Consider the following 16,642-nt stretch of genomic DNA (forward strand, 5'->3'; position numbering starts at 1 on the left):
ATGCTGCTATTACTCACCATTCAAGCCAGTCTCAAACAGTGCCTCTTGACCAACAATTTCTTTTGATGAAGGGTGGCAGCTTTCAAAATGGAGTAAGGAATTAGAATAGTTTGATTTCCTGTACAAGGAGAAACTGAATCTCTTAAGGATTTTGTCCTTAAATAGTGTGACATCCAAATAATGGATCCTGTCCTCCTGCACCTCCACTGAGAACTTCAAGAATTCAGTACTAGCATTTAAGTACTGGAAAAACTGGTCAAGCCTTTCTCTACTGTCAGTTCAAAACATGATAATGTCATTCAAAAAATGACCGTACAATGACCAACTCTTAGAAAATTCATAATTAAACACCACCTGGTTCTCCCATTGAGCTAGCATCATATTGGTAAACACGGGAGCACAAGCAACCCTCATTGCCATCCCCTTTTTCTGTCAAAAAAGCTGATTTTCAAATATCAAGAAGTATTTTCTAAAATGGCTTCCATAAGGGCTCTAATGGTGAGAATTTTGTCATGATCCAACACAGAGTTAGCACACAAGAAACTGTAGAATAATTCTAGACCTTCCATGTGCAGAATCACTGAAAATAGATCACAAATGTCTGTGGTGACAAACAACAGGTTGTCAGAGTACATTTGATTAGATACCCTGGATAGAAATTCCCAAGAATCTCTATATAGATGTTTGTGTTTCTCAAGTATCCCCTTAATATGAAAGTCAACATATTTGACCAAGGAGAAAGTTTTATAAGTTTTTGCATCAACTATTGGTCTCAAAGGGGGCTGTTAATACTCTTGTGTATCTTGGGGAAGCCAAAAATGGTGGGTGTCCTGGGGAATGCAACTCTCGAGAAATCTCGATCAGCTATACTAATTTTCTTGTTGGAGACCAATTCATCAAGCATGGCATCTATTCTCTGATAAGCAATATTTTTCTCATTGATGGACACCTCCTCATAATTATCAGTGTGTAATATGACAAACATCCTATTTATATATTCATTGGTGTCCACGACCACCAGGCCCCCACCTTTATCCGGTTTCATAATTCTAACCTGCCCCATTTTGTCAATCTCCTTTAGCAACCCCATTTGATTACAGCTGAGGTTAGAGGAGTCTTCAGTGCCTAGGGATAAAAATTCCCTAATATCATTCTCACACATTCTTTCAAAAATACTGACCAATGGGTATAGTGGGGGATTAAAAGTACTTGGTCGCTTACAAAAGGTTTGAATACTTGCCCTTGATTGTGGTCAATGAAGTATAAACCCACATTAATTTTTCTCACAAATAACTTAAACTGTATCAACAGTTCATCAATCCTAGCAGATCTAGTTGGAACAAAGGTGAGCTCCTTTTCAAAGAGGTCAGCCCATTCCATAGTTCTATCAGTTTCACTCAAATTGTACATTTCAAAATCCCCTACTGTATTGGATACAGTGTTGCATCTCCCCGTGTCAGTGTTTACCAACGGTTCACTCTCCCCCTGTGTCTTTCTCTGGTTGATAAGGTTCTTGATGGTGTTCATTCTTCCTTCCAAAACCCTCTTGCTGCCCCTATCTCTGATTCATCAGCTTTTCTGACCTCCTCAGAGGGGGATCTTCTAAAGGCACACTTTCATGTTCTCCTTCATTACCATCTTGTCCTTGATTATTAATTTCCTCTAAATTCTGTCCCTCTGTATAGACTCTCAGGTTTTGGTTTAACATGTCATTACCGGGGGGGGGGGGGGGGATAAGCCTTTCCACCTTCATAATCTAATTTATCACGTAAGAATTTCTTAGCTTTTTTTTTCTTTCAATTCTCCAATAGTCTTGTCAATCTCTTTAAACATAGCTTTGTACTCGTTAAGTTTAAACTGAAACATTAAATCAGTTAAAATGTTTTTAATATTAAAAAGTTATTTCATAATTTTTAGCACAGTGTTTTTAAATTACTAATTATCTTTTGATTAGGCTAGTCATGTGGTTTAAATTAGACTGTATATAAGGATGGAGGTTTGTCTGTTTTTTATTCTGAAGAAGTCAGTTTTTCCAACTGATGAAAGTGCTTAATATTTAGTAAATGGCTGCTCAGTGTATGTTCCTGTCCATTAGTTTTTTTTTTGTTTGTTTTTCTAAGTTTGTGTTCGGTTTTCGGGATTTATTGGTTTTTGGAATAATGGACGGGAACTTAACTAACAGCCTTGTTGTTGAATCATCTGAGAATTTAGTGGCATCTATTGGGAACATGACTGCACTGATCCAGGGCTTAACCCAGCAGCTTCCTGCAAGGGTTTATTCTCTGCTGGAGGTCGGAACAGTTGTACTATAGACCAGCGTGAAGAAAATTTCACTTTGGGTGCAGCGGTTAGTGTTGCCGCCTCACAGCAAGAGGTTCTCCAGTTCGATTCTCGGCTGGGGTGCCTTCTGTGCGGAGTCTGCATGCCCTCCCTGTGGTCGCGTGGGTTTCCTCCGGGTGCTCCGGTTTCCTCCCACATCCCAAAGACATGCTGTAGGTGGATTGGACACTCCAAACTAGCCCTAGGTGTGAGTGTGTGTGTGTGGGTGCCTTCTGTGGAAGGTTGGGCGCTGGGCTGGCACCTCAGCACTGTAAAACTCCACTGCCAATCATGAGAGGACAGGTGATCCGCTGTGGCAACCCCTAACCGAGAAGAAGCCGAAAGAGGAAGAAGAAGAAGAAAATTTTGCTTCCCAAGGTCAGAGATAACCCAGGGATGACCCCAGCACAAAGGAATCGTAATTCTTTAATTAATTTTAATAACACAGTAGCGGGTTGCCACAGCAACAATTTTAATGGAACTCGAACACTCAGTGGAGTGGGACAAGCAGACACCTTCTCATTCGATCTTTGGCTACATGAAAGGAATGACTTTTCTTCTGAATTTAAGGCACAGGAAGTTAATCATGGGACAGTAGACAAACAACTAAAAGTTTTACATGGTGAGATTTTAAAATTCCGAAAACTACAGCTTGAGAACTCGTAATTCCATGAATGCCTCAAGAGACAGCAAATAACAAAAGGGCTGAGAAGCTTTAAGTACTCTACTGGACTGGTTCATGGGTCTGATTTATATCATGAGTTATGAGTTACTTAACTTGTTTAATAGGCAAGGCTGTGAACTGGTTGAATTATTAATGAAAGACAATGATAGGAAAATGACAATACTTAATGACTCTATAAATGTTTTAAATGCAAGAATTCAACCTGATTTAATGTTTCAATTTAAACTTAATGAGTACAAAGCTACGTTTAAAGAGATTGATAAGACTACTGGAGAACTGAAAGAAAAAAGCTAAGAAACTTACGTGATAAATTAGATTTGATAGAGATTGTATAAATTAAAATGCTTTCCCCAAAATTATACTGTGTGTGCAGTAAAAGAAAATATGGCTTGCTTTGCAAGAACAGTTAAGTGACCTTTTATTAAGATTTCTTGTTAATGTTCAGCTTAGAGATTAATAACATATAGCTGTGGGCTTACTGTAAATGGTATCCTGTTATAGAAAAAAGGAAGTTGACTTTCTGTGAGCTTTCAGACGCAAAAATAAATGAAATTAAATACAGACACTTAATTGATGTAAAGAGGATGTGGAGAGACCTTTTGTGAAGTCTTCAGATACAGTAAGGAAGAAAATAACCAAAGAAGGACATATTTGTCATTTCAACAGAAACTGTCCAGGCTGGAAATAACCATGGACTTTTGCATGACTTAAACAGAAACCAGAAGAACAAGTCACAAGGTCATTAAAAATAACATTGACCTTTAAAAGAGTATATAAACTGGACAATATTATTCACTCTTTAGTGATGTCTATGACTAAGTGTGAATTAGTCTGTCTAGCTGTGTTATAATAGAATTTAAATAACTCTGACAGTATTAACTGTTTGGCAAGAATTTGTACTAATGCAAATAAATATTAACGGATATAGTAGTACAGTGTCTGTCTGGTCAGCTGATAATATTTTACAAGATTATGAAGGTGGAAAGGCTTATCCCCCTCCTCCCAGTAATTATGTGTTAAACCAAACCCTGAGAGACTATACAGAGGGTCAGAATTTAGAGGAAAACAAGCTTAAAACTTTTTTTTTTTTTTTTGTAAAAAAACAGTTAACTTGTAGCTGGAATACCTCAAAAAGGGTTTAAAACCATTCAGCTGAAGCTCTGGATGCTGCAGACCTGTATTTAGAATATGCTATTTAATTTTAAGGTTAAGAACTCAGTAAGATAAAACTCGCAATGAAGCATAGATTAATCACTTATAGTCAAAAGAATAGCACTTGCAGTATGAAGAAATACAGTTAAACAGCAATTAAATGCAGTCAAATGCAGTTAAACAGTAATGAATTGCAGTAGATAGCAATCAGTAGATTGCTTTGAAACAATAGCTCCTAAATCACAACAGTAACAGACAGCACTAATAAAGCAGCGATTCAGCAGTATACTGTCATCAATTTAGTGAGGCTACCAACAAGCAGTAATAAATATGGCAAACAGCAAAATGAAGTAGGAAGAGGTGCAGCTTTTTTTTTTTTTTTTTTTAGCAGAAAGTTAAGAGACAGACAATAATGAGATAATTCAAGGTTCAGAAGCTAAAGGGTGGGCCTTTACTAAGTACTCACTATAAACAGTAGAGTGAGCTGATGTAATGTGACTGGAGGGAGTGTCCAGTATCAACTTTATAACAGAGGCAGGCAGTTCAAAGCCACCAAGATTTAAGACCACCACAACAACTGTGCGTATGGGTGGGGGAAAAAAAACAGTTGTACAGATTATAGAGATATGTAGTAAAACAGAATTGAAAATAAACACTTATCTTTTTCCAATATCACAGAAGGCCAGTCTCCCTGCAGCAAAGCTTGAGCAAACAAGTCTAACTGGTGTAAAACACTGGCTATTAAAGGCAGACAAACAGAAACCAGCCCTATTATCCAATCAAAAATAACAGTTTTGCAGGAATGCTTTTGGCTTGATTAAACCAGACTGATTACTTTCTGCCACAAAGAAAATCAGCTAGCCCTTTCCAGACAAAAGATTTCACTACAAGCTGAAAGGGTCACAAACAGTAACAGATATTCAGCTCTATCAGACAACAAAAAGGAGACTAAAAACAGTTGCACTGATTGCAAAAAACAGTTGTACAGATTACAGAGATATGTAGTAAAACAGAATTGAAAATAAACACATCTTTTTCCAGTATCACAGAAGGCCAGTCTCTCTGCAGCTTTGAAAAGCTTGAGACGAGAAGAAACAGCTACATAAAATACTATTCAAATGGAGACAAAAAGAAACAGCTACATAAAATACCATCCTACGAAACATTAGCGTGTTCATATAAAAAAAAAGTGGAAATGCACATTCAAAACCTGTCATGTATAATAGATGGGCGCCAATAGCTTTTTATCATAATGGCTGTGTTATCCATATTGTCCTGGAGTTTAAATGGCCATACAGGTATAAACAAAAAGAAGAGTACAAAATTATATTATGAAATGCAGAGTATGAATAGCAATGTTGCAGGATACACATTTGAAAAGAAATGAGCCTGTGAATTTGGAAAAGAAAGGATTTCAGGATGGTTATTCGGCAGAATATCAGGGACAAAGGAAAAGGGAGTACTATTATTGATTTTAAAGGGACATCAATAGAAATAGAAGAGGAAAAAAGACAATAATGGTAGATTTGTGGTTTTAAGGGACTGTTGGCAATGAAGAAGGATTACATTAAGAGATATTTATATTCCACAGCAAACTGCTATTATGAAGCTTAAGAAAATTTTGGGAGAAATAATCAACATTCAGCAAGAAATGTTACCTATAGGTGAAGGCTGAAATTTGATTTGCAATATTGAGGATGCATCAGGGGGACCTAGAAGGGAAAATATAACAAAAGAGGGTAGATTTCTGAAAACGTTTATGGAAAATATTTGGTATGGAAGACATAAATTTAGTAGAAGGAATCTGACAGAATTCACATATTATTCTCCATAACACAATACCTGGACTAGACTGGATAGAAATTATATTTCACAATGCTCTTCCCTACGTATTCAGGCATGTCCAAGAGACAGCTCCTGGTGTACTCTCCAGCCTACCTGATGAGCCTGGGCATCTTGGGGCAATGCTACAACTGCCTCATGTAGACAGACAACCCTCTTCTCCTACCACCAAACACTAACACTTGCGAGAGATGCACTTATACAGCCAATATAGAGGCAAAGTTCTCTCCAACCAAGATTGGAACAGACAGTCAAGAGGAAAAGGTAACAACTTGCACCATCCCACTCACAACACATAGACCAACTAAACCAACACCTCCAAAACCCACACATAGAAACACCAAGACATATAAGGAGGCTCTGATTAAAAATCTAAATCTGCCTAGGCAACAGAGACCTCCAAAGCAGACACATAAGCAACCTCCTCCCACCAACATACCTCAAAAAACACATAGCCCACAAACTTGATGTGCAGCACAACCACAGCCCCTAAGGCAAAACAACATACCCAACACACTAGTGATATGTGACTCCATAGTCAGGCACATCGATGTCCCTCTCACCAGGCTGGACAAAGAGAAGGTTACTGTCAGCTGCTTGTCAGGTGCCAGAATCCATAATGCATACACTCGGGTCACTACAAGGCAAATACAAATATAACTCTGTCATAGTCCATGTTGGTGTAAATGACCTGAGACATACCTCCCTGGACTACATGAAAAGAGACATGGAAGAGCTCTCCGATCTTGTAGCCCAGGCAGGTATGAACCTAGCCCTGAGTAGCATCCTGCCTTCACCAAAAATGATACCACAGTACAAGGATAAGATGATCATCTTCAACAACTGGCTAAGCTTCTGGTGTCATTCAAAGGGGATCCAGTATCTGTCTGCCTGGGATGACATGCTTGACAAGCCACGATGCTTCGCCAGAGATGGTCTGCACCTGTCACCCCTGGGATTCAGGATATTAGCCAAGGCTCTTGCTGCCCCTATAGTGCCGTTTTAGGCAAGGCTCAAAAAACAAACCCACCACCATAAGAACTACAGGTAACATAAAACTGAGGGCAATGTTACTCAATGCTAGGAGTCTAAACCTCAAAATGCACTCACTCGAGGCGCTCCTCAAAATGGAGAACATTGATATCTGTGCAGTGACTGAGAACTGGTTCAAGGCTCCAGAGAGCACCCCAGCACTACCAAGTTATAATTCATACCACACGTTTTGGCCACAAAATACAGACCGAAACACAAAGAGTGGAGGTGTGTCCATATTTATCAAGGACATCCACACCTCCAGGCTAGTTGCAAAACACAATCTTCTGAAATCATCCAAGTGCAACTAACCCAGGGCAAAAATCCATTCCAAATTGTAGCTTGTTATAGATCCCCCACCAGGACCCTCACTCCTCGTTCCTGGAGACATTGGAAAAAATGAGGGTCCAACCAAACACCATAATAATGGGCGGTTTCAACTACCCTAACATAAACTGGGAAAACTACTCCCTTGCTCAACGATTCCTGAAATTTATTAACTCTAATGCCCTGGATCAACTAGTCAACACCCCCACCAGGGGCAACAATATTCTAGACCTGGTCATCCCCAACATGGGTGACTGGTGCTCAACACCCAAGATCAACTCCTCGCTTGTTAGATCAGACCATAGACTAATCACCCTAGATATCCACATCCGACCCCACCCCCACACAAGGAAACCATCATAAAAAATTTTTCCAAAGCGAACTTCACGTTACTCAAAACTGAGGTGACTAATGTCACAACGCCCCTGCAGATGGGTAACATAGTCAATACAGTCATAACTGCTGAATCCTACCCAAATACACTCTACAAGCACCTGCATGAGTGCATGGATCATGCTATCCCCAACAAAACCAAGATGCTATCCTCCAAAAAAAGGAAGCCAATCTGGTAGTCCCCTGCCATTAACCAACTCTACAACAGAAGGAAGAAACTGTTGCTAAAGAGAGTAAAAACCCAGGTATGGAGAAACTCACTGACGGGCCTCAGTAAGAAACTAAGATCCCTCATAAAATCCTCCAAAGCTAATTTTGAAAGAAAAATTGCCACGGATTCCAAAGACAATCACAAGGCATTCTTTAGCTATGTCAAGAACCTCCATGGCAACACCCAGATCTGCACCAAGCTACAACAGAACGACACAAAATATATAGAGCCAACTGATATTGCCAACATATTGGCAGATAGGTTCATTGCAAACTTTACTCCCCCCCCCTCACCCTGCAAAACTATACCAGATGGTTGTAAAGCCCTGGTAATCACAAACACAAAGGCAAAAATGGCACTCTCTAAAGCCAAAAACACAGCGTCCATGGGAATGGACAACATCCTAGGCTACGCCTTACACGAACTCCAAAATGAACTACCCCCCCACCTAAAATCTATGTTCAATCAAAGCCTCACCACAGGCTATTAGCCCACAGAATGGTACACAGCAATAGTTATCGCACTCCACAAAGGAGGAACCGCCACAGATCCCGGGAACTACAGACCTATTAGCCTGACAAGCCTGGTCTGCAAGGCCATAGTGCGTGTCATCATGGAACTCATAAACAAAGACATTGGTAACCTCCAAACTCTGGATGCTACCCAATTCGGATTTGTAAAAGGTAGGTCATGTCTCCCAAACCTGGTAGACATCTTTGAAACAGTTACTAAGGCCATAGACAAGGGCAAGGTAGTCCACACAGCCTACATGGACCTCGCTAAAGCCTTCGACACTATTCCTCATTCAAGAATCATAGATAAACTCATCAACCTTAACATAAACCCTTACGTCATGGGATGGGTGGCCAACTGGCTCACGGACAGAACCCACATAGTAAGAGTTGCAGACTCCAGATCCAACTCCAAACCAGTGACAAGTGATGTACCCCAGGGATCAGTCTTGGGACCCCTCCTGTTTGGTATATACTTCTCTGAAGTGCAAGCAAACCCCATGGGTCTATAGCTAACCAAGTTCGCAGACGACTGCAAACTAGGTGCCATTATCGATTCCCCTGCTGATGTAGAGATCCTGCAAAAGGGCCTCACCGAGACAGACACCTGGTGTCAACATCATGGCCTCAAGCTATATGCCAAAAGGTGCACTGTTATCCCCTTTGGTAAAAACATGGTACACATGAATTACCAAATAGGGGGAAATTCACTTAACACAAAAAGTGTGATAAGAGACCTTGGGACCTAAGTATATAGTAACCTCTCTTTTGATAGCCACAGTGGTCAGAAAATCTTTCTACGTGGCCCACCTAATCACAAAAGGGTTTGCATCCAGGAATAAGGAAGTCATCATTCCCCTCTACTCATCACTTACCAGACCCCTCATTGAATACAATGCCCAGTTTGGGATGTACCTCACAAGACACCTACAACAACTTGAGAGGCCCCAAAAGTACCTCACCAAGAGGATTACTGGCCTCAAGCAATTGCCCTATGCCGACCAGCTCAAAAACTCAAACTCTACTCGGTCGCATACCACTTACTCTGAGGAGACCTCTGTCTGACATACAAAGCTATGTCAAACCCAGAATTGTTGGACATGCTCCACTTGAAGCAATCCCAAACTCCCTAAGCCACATGCTCTGGGGACCTAAACTTCACCAAAACAATAAATAGGTCATGCTGGTGGGATAGATTCTTGTCCCAGAGACTTCCCATGCTCATCATCATCTTCTTTCGGCTGTTCCCGTTAGGGGTCACCACAGCAGATCATCTGTTTCCATTTCTTCCTGTCCTCTGCATCATGCTCTTTCACACCAACCACCTGCATGTCCTCTCTCACCACATCCATAAACCTTATCTTAGACCTTCCTCTTTTCCTCTTACCTGGCAGCTCCATCCTTAGCATCCTTTTCCCTATATACCCAGCATCCCTCCTCAGCACATGTCCAAACCAAAGCAATCTCGCCTCTCTTGCTTTGTCTCCAAACTGTCCAACCTGAGCTGACCCTCTAATATACTGATTCCTAATCCTGTCCATCCTAGTCACACCCAGTGCAAATCTTAACATATTTAACTCTGCCACATCCAGCTCTGACTCCTGCCTTTTCGTCAATGCTACCGTCTCCAACCCAGACAACATAGCTGGTCTCACTACCCTCTTGTAGACCTTCCCTTTCACTCTTATTGGTACCTGTCTATCACAAATCACTCCTGACACTCTTCTCCACCCATTCCACCCTGCCTGTACTCTCTTCTTCACCTCTCTTCCACACTCACCATTACTCTGAACTGTTGATCCCAAGTACTTAAACTCATCCACCTTTACCAACTCTACTCCCTGCATCCATGCTCTGGAACAAAATTCCCATCCACATCAAGCAGAGCTCATCATTAGCATTATTCAAGAAAAACCTTGATAAGTGGATGGGTGATAGGAGGTTCACCCCTGGGATTATGTCTGGGGCACTGCTCAATAGAGGGGCAGGAATTTAACAATACATGGATGGCAGAAGCCAATACACTGTTGGCTAGGCTTGTTTTGGCCCTCGGGCCGATAGCCTAGTACCTACCTATGAACTTATGAACATGTGCATTTAATTCAGACATACCCAATAATTACTTCTGATCATGCACTGATAAGAAATAAGATAAAAATGTAGGGTAATGAAGTAAAAATAAGACATTAGCATTTTCCCACCTACTTGATAAAAAGACAGGAATTTAGGAAATAGCTAGTGGAAATTACTTGAGAGTTATTAGGGAAGATAAACATTTCTTCAAAAGTGATAGTGAGTAGGATAAAATGGAAAATGGAGTTTAAAAATATAGTAAAATAAAAAAGGGAAATATATGGTTAAGAAGTAATAGGAATTATTTATAGGGGCTGACAAAGGTTAAAGCATTACAGAATAAGGGGAATCTCAAAGAACAAGAAGAGACACAACTGCAGATTGCTAAAGAGAAAATAAGGGAGTATTTGGATAATACACATGAGTTTAGAAAGGTTTCTCTTAAGCAACTATTTTTGTTAGTAACTCCAGAGCACAGAAACTTTTAGCATAAAAACTTAGGCAACAGAAAGTAGAAATGGCCTATAACAAGAAAAATAACCAGAGATCCTTTAGATGTATTAGGGATGTTTCAGAAACTTTTTGAAAAGCTGTAAAAAGCAAATAAATGTGGAAATCAAGAAAGACCACAAATGGAAATATTTATGGAATACTTAATTATGCCATGGTTTGAGGTAGATGAGGCTCACAAACTAACAGTTAAGACAGGAGGAAATGAGGTAAAATGGTAATATATGGTCAATCTGTAGGAATGTCTCCAGGAAAGGATAATATTCCTATGGAAATCTGGAAGTTTGGAGGAAAGAAAGTGACGATTATCTGGAAGATTTTAATAATATTTTAAAAGAAGAGGAAACATGAACATCTTGGAAGAAAGCTGTGATGGCTGTATTATCTAAAGATAATAAAGACCCATCAGACCCAGTCTCACATAGACCCATTTCAATTTTAAACCATAATTATAAACTGTTTGTATCTATACTAGCTTTAAAAAGGAAATGGAGAAAAACAACAACCACACAGAATATTATGCTCATAAAGTAGCAGAACATATTCTGAGAACTAAACCAACATTAGAATGGAGAAAGGAGATTTTGACAAAAGGGATGACTGCAAGTACAGCAAAAGGGGGATGTAACTTAGTGGATAAAACTGGCAAAGAAATCAAGTTATTGGGAGTAAATAACTAGAGAGAGAACGGTAACAGAGTAGGGTGAGGCCAAGTAGACATCTGGACTGCAGGCTAGAGATTACCTACCCTACCAGAGATTGATATTACAGTATAAGCAAATAGAAAGGGATAGGGAAATCATAAGTAAATAACCTACCATGGTAGGTTATTTAGTTGAATCTAGAACAGAATCTGCTTTTAAAAAAGGATAATTAGTAGAGAATATAAAATACTACATGACTATAAGAATCAGTCATCGGAGGTTAGAAAAGGTTTGGGAAGGGAGACAGAAAAAAGCTATTTATAAGGAAACAATGGAAGGTCATAGGCTTCCAAATATGCAACAAAGTCTAGAAGGTTTAAGATTTTTACCTGGAATATTTGCATAGGTATTTTAATACCCCAAGCAGACTTCAAAGAATTTTTCCACAGGTAGATAGTAAATGTTGGAGATGTGAAGGGAAGAAAAAGGTAAATGGGAAAGTACAATTGTGAAAGGAGAAGAGTCCAGAGGTTCCTGAAGAATGGTCCTTGCAAAGCCTGATCTAGACCTAGAGAAGGAATCAAGCTTATAGTGCTTTGAAAAAAGTATGAACAGAGGACCAAGTTGCAGCTTCTAGAATATTTCTACAATACAACCCTTTTCAAAAAGCCAAGGCCCTTGCAGAGTGGCTTTGACCCTGCTTGGAATACTTTTGTTGTGGTGAATCCAACAAAAAGTAAATAGTCTTAGACAACCATTTGGGAAAAGCCTGTAATGACGCAGGTTGTCTTTTCTTCTTAACTTCACAAAAAAAGAACAGATCCAAAGATCTTTAATACTTAGTTTTGTCAAGATAGTACCAGAGTTGTCAGTGAACATCCAAGGTAAGGAGTATCCTTTCTCCCTCATTTTTAAGATCAGTAAACAAAATGCGGGGAAATGGATAGTTTGGCTAAAAGTAAACTTGAATACTACTTTAGGCATAAAAGACCGATTAGTTCTTAAAGAAACCCTGTCTCTGTGGAAAATGAAATAGGGTTGACTCACCAAAAGAACTTGGAACCCAGATAGTCTTTTTGAAGAGGTCAGAGAAAACAGTAAAACAGATTTCCATGTTAAGAACTTCAAGTCATCCAGATTAGCTGATTTAAATGGAGCAAGTGTTAGCTTCTCTAACACAAAATTAATATCCCAAAAAGGGACTACTAGTTTTTTTGGACGCCTTTTAAGTAAAACCCTTTCAAAAACATTTTGACATAACAAAGCCTTGAAAGAGGAGAATCCATGGACAGACACGCTGAAATAGCCAATAAATGAACCTTGTTATAGGAGTAAGAAAGTCCATTGGATAGTAACTCACACTGATATTGAAAAAACAGAGATCAACTAGCTCTGAATGGGTGCTGGTTATGTTGTTGGAACCGAATAGAAAACTTTTTCCATTTGCTGATATATGATTTTTATTAGCAGGCTTTCTTTTCTCCTTTAGTATTTGTTGCATACAGTAAATTAAGACCATATCATCCAGGCAGTCATTTGAAGTTGACTGGAGTCAGGGTGTATTAAACACCCGCTGGTTTTGTCTCATTAGATACAGTCTGTGAGGAAGCTTGTGGTAACGGCCCTGGCAATTTCCAAAAAAAAAAAAAAAAAAAAAACATTGTTGCCTTCTCCAGAAACCACAATGATCTTGGGGGATTCCTTTGGAACTTTCAGAAGTACCCTGGATTATCAGAGGAAAAGGCACAACATTCCTGTCACAGAAAAAGAAAAGGCATCTGTCTTCCAGGCCTTCTTGCATTGAATTCTGAAGTAGAATCTTGTCAGCTGATTAGTTAGAGAGGAGACAAATCAGTCTACTAGAGGAATTCCACACAGCTGGATCAAATCTTGGAACACCCCTGACCCACTTTGCATACATGAGGATCTGCCCTGTCCTTTTTAGCTTGCATTCCACACAGTATTACTCTGACAGAATGAAGGATGCCTGTACAGTGAGACTATGCTGTAAAGCTATATCCCAAGCTGACATGGTTAGCCTGCAAAGTGGGAACAACCTGTTTTTCCCTTGCTTGTTGATGCACCACATGACTGTGGTATTGTCTAAAACAACTTGAAGAGTTCCTGGGGACCAAAGATAATTCACATAGTTGAATGCCTTGATTAGAGCAAGCATCTATTTCATATTTATGTGCTTGCATCTGTCCTAGGTGTCTCCCACACCTTGCACTACTATCCTTTCTGAAACTGCCCCTCAAGCAAAGTCCAAGACATCTGTGATGACTGACTGCTTTGGAACATGGAGGGATAATAGGAGATCCAAATTTAGGGATATACATTGTCTCAACCAAATAATTTTTCTGCTGACTAACTCTTGGACTGGAATTTGAAAGGCTAAGGGATGTTGATGCTGGGATCACAAAGACTTTGGATACCACTGTATCTTTCTCATGTGGAGTCTTGTCATGGTTATCGTAATGCCATGAGACACAAAATCCTAAGATACTCCCTTGCATTGACCAAAGTCTCAGTGGAAATCCTTACAAATAGATCAAGATCTATTTTTTTTTTCCTAAGGAAGAAAAGCTCTATGAACTGAGGCATCCAGCTGACACCCGAGGAACACAGTCCTGTGTGAAGGAGTCAAAAAGGACTTTTGAATGTTTTTACAGAATCCCATCTTGTGTAAGAGATCTCTTACCAAATAAAGAGATTCCTGACATTTTGAAAAAGATTCTACAAAGATAAGCAAGTCATTTAAATGTGGAAAAAAAAAGAAACTGGATACCCTGTAGCCTACAATGAGCTATAACTGGAGCTAGCCACTTAGTGAACACTCCTAATGCAGTGGATGACCCAAAGGGTAAAGCAGTGAACTCATAAAATGATCCAGACATGCAAACCTTAAGAAACACCTGAAGTCTGGATGAACAGGGATGTGATGATAAGCATCTTTTAAATGTAGAGTTACCAGGAATCTTGAGAAAGAAGGGGTAAAAGACTGTGAAGTGACATCATTTTAAATGTGAGCATTATCCCAAACAAGTCTAAGGAAAATGATCCGGAGCTGGTCTCCAAGCATCTTGTCTGGCACTAAAATATCCGTGAACAAAAATCCCTTTACATCTTGGGAAGGAGAAAATGGTTTTATCACTCCCTGGAACACCATGTAATGAAAAAAGATATAGAAATAACAGAGTCTGGTCTGATGAATGAGGAATAACCTCCTGGAAAGGAGGAATATCCTTTCACTACCATCTATACCTTTGATAAATGATCTTCAGAACACATTTGCCTGAAACTATCTTTTGCCAAAAAGAAAAGTGGTGATTCAGACTTCCTGGAAGAGAAAAAGGACTGCCAGGGTGGGATGGGGGAACAAAGCCCCTTAAATAGTAAAACTGACTAGCTGGATTTCTCCTTGGTTTTGGGGCTTCCTGAATTCTTTATGGAATACTCATCCTGTTATGCCAATATCGGGTGCCAGGTTAGAGAATCCTTTAGAAATTTTAAACATGAGGGAGAACATTCTTATAGATTTCTTGATATAGCTTACCCTTTCATCACCCTTTTTGAACACTTCTGCTGCAAAGGAATCAAAAAGTGAATATCTATCCAAAAGAGAAAATAAAATTACATTATTCACATCCTTTTGGGAAAGTTCAGAGAATGCATGCAGGCAAACCTAAAAAAAAAAAAAACAGTAGCAGAAGCCATAGCCCTGGAAGAATTATCAAACGAGTCATACACACACTGTAAATTGAAAGGGGTGACAAGTACACTAGAAGAAACTAAATAATTTAAAGCAGATGTTTCCTCCCAAGACAAAAGAAAAACTGCAGATCAACCATTCCTCATATTTTCACAATTAGTCATAATAAACATTAACAAGTGCGTCTGACAATTCAAAATGCTAAAAATCAAAGTTGCGGAAGCATACACTATTTTCCTGTACTCCTCAATAATCTCCCTATCCTTATCAGAAAGGGTAGGATATGAGTTAACTAACAGTTTAGCTGCAGTGGTATTTGCTTTCTGCTGGGTCGGGTATTAGGAAGAGTGCATACAAACTTAATAAGACTAAGGAACTTTATATATTCTGTCTTTAGGGACAACAGGCTGGCCATCAGGAAAAATACAGGCTAAGGCATATACATCTTCCAAAGCTGACAGAACTGGAGAAATTCTTGAAGGTTCAGGAAATTTCTTCTGTAACAACTCATAACATTTTCTGAGTGTTCTTGAACACTCATCCATCCACCTATAAACTTCTTGAAACTTCAACATGGCATCTTCATTACTCCCATTCAGAGGGCATCAGAGAGAGACTCTTAAACTTGCTAGTTAAAGTGATTTTATCTGGATTAATCCTTTGTACTCTGTTTTTTGCTTATGGTAACTGCAGATAGAGAGCCAAGTAATGGGACACTGGAGTGGCTTTGTTTGTGGGTGGGTGGGGTGCCTAGTCCATTAACCTTCCTATGGCCCAATTTAACCATGATTCAGCTCTGGCTGGGGATAGAGGAGGTGTCCCTCAGAGATGATAAGAAGTTTTTTTTTTTACAAAGATGGATGGAGGTCAGTCTTCCTCAGAAAAATGCATAATAAACATTTTGGTTGGAATTCAAAATGCTTGGCACATGCATACATAAATTCCAAATGGATACAGGAAGAATATGGTTTATCAAGGAAATACAAGCACACTTATTGGAATGGACAATGGGTTAATGAAGTAGATCAAAAGCCTTCACTTGCCAAAACATTCTGTCTCTGTTCTAGTTTGAATACCCCCCACCAAAGAATGAACAGTGTTTTGTGGATACTTCTAAAATTCCCTCAATACCCTGCTGTTTTTACAGGTTCATAGGTGTGTACTAGGCTAATGGCCCTGGAGCCTTTACAAGCCTAGCCCATAGGATTACCCTGGCAGCACGCCATCCGA

General features: G+C 39.5%; 1 protein-coding gene across 2 annotated transcripts in view; it reads right to left on the bottom strand.

The window, feature by feature from the left end:
- The window catches only part of GMPR (guanosine monophosphate reductase), a 1,135,646-nt gene that overhangs the window by 551,938 nt on the left and 567,066 nt on the right, over positions 1–16,642 (bottom strand). The gene's annotated exons all lie outside the window — the stretch shown is intronic.

The sequence above is a fragment of the Protopterus annectens genome, chromosome 3.part0 (genome assembly GCF_019279795.1).
Source record: "Protopterus annectens isolate FY-2018-M chromosome 3.part0, PAN1.0, whole genome shotgun sequence".
Lineage (NCBI taxonomy): Eukaryota > Metazoa > Chordata > Ceratodontiformes > Protopteridae > Protopterus > Protopterus annectens.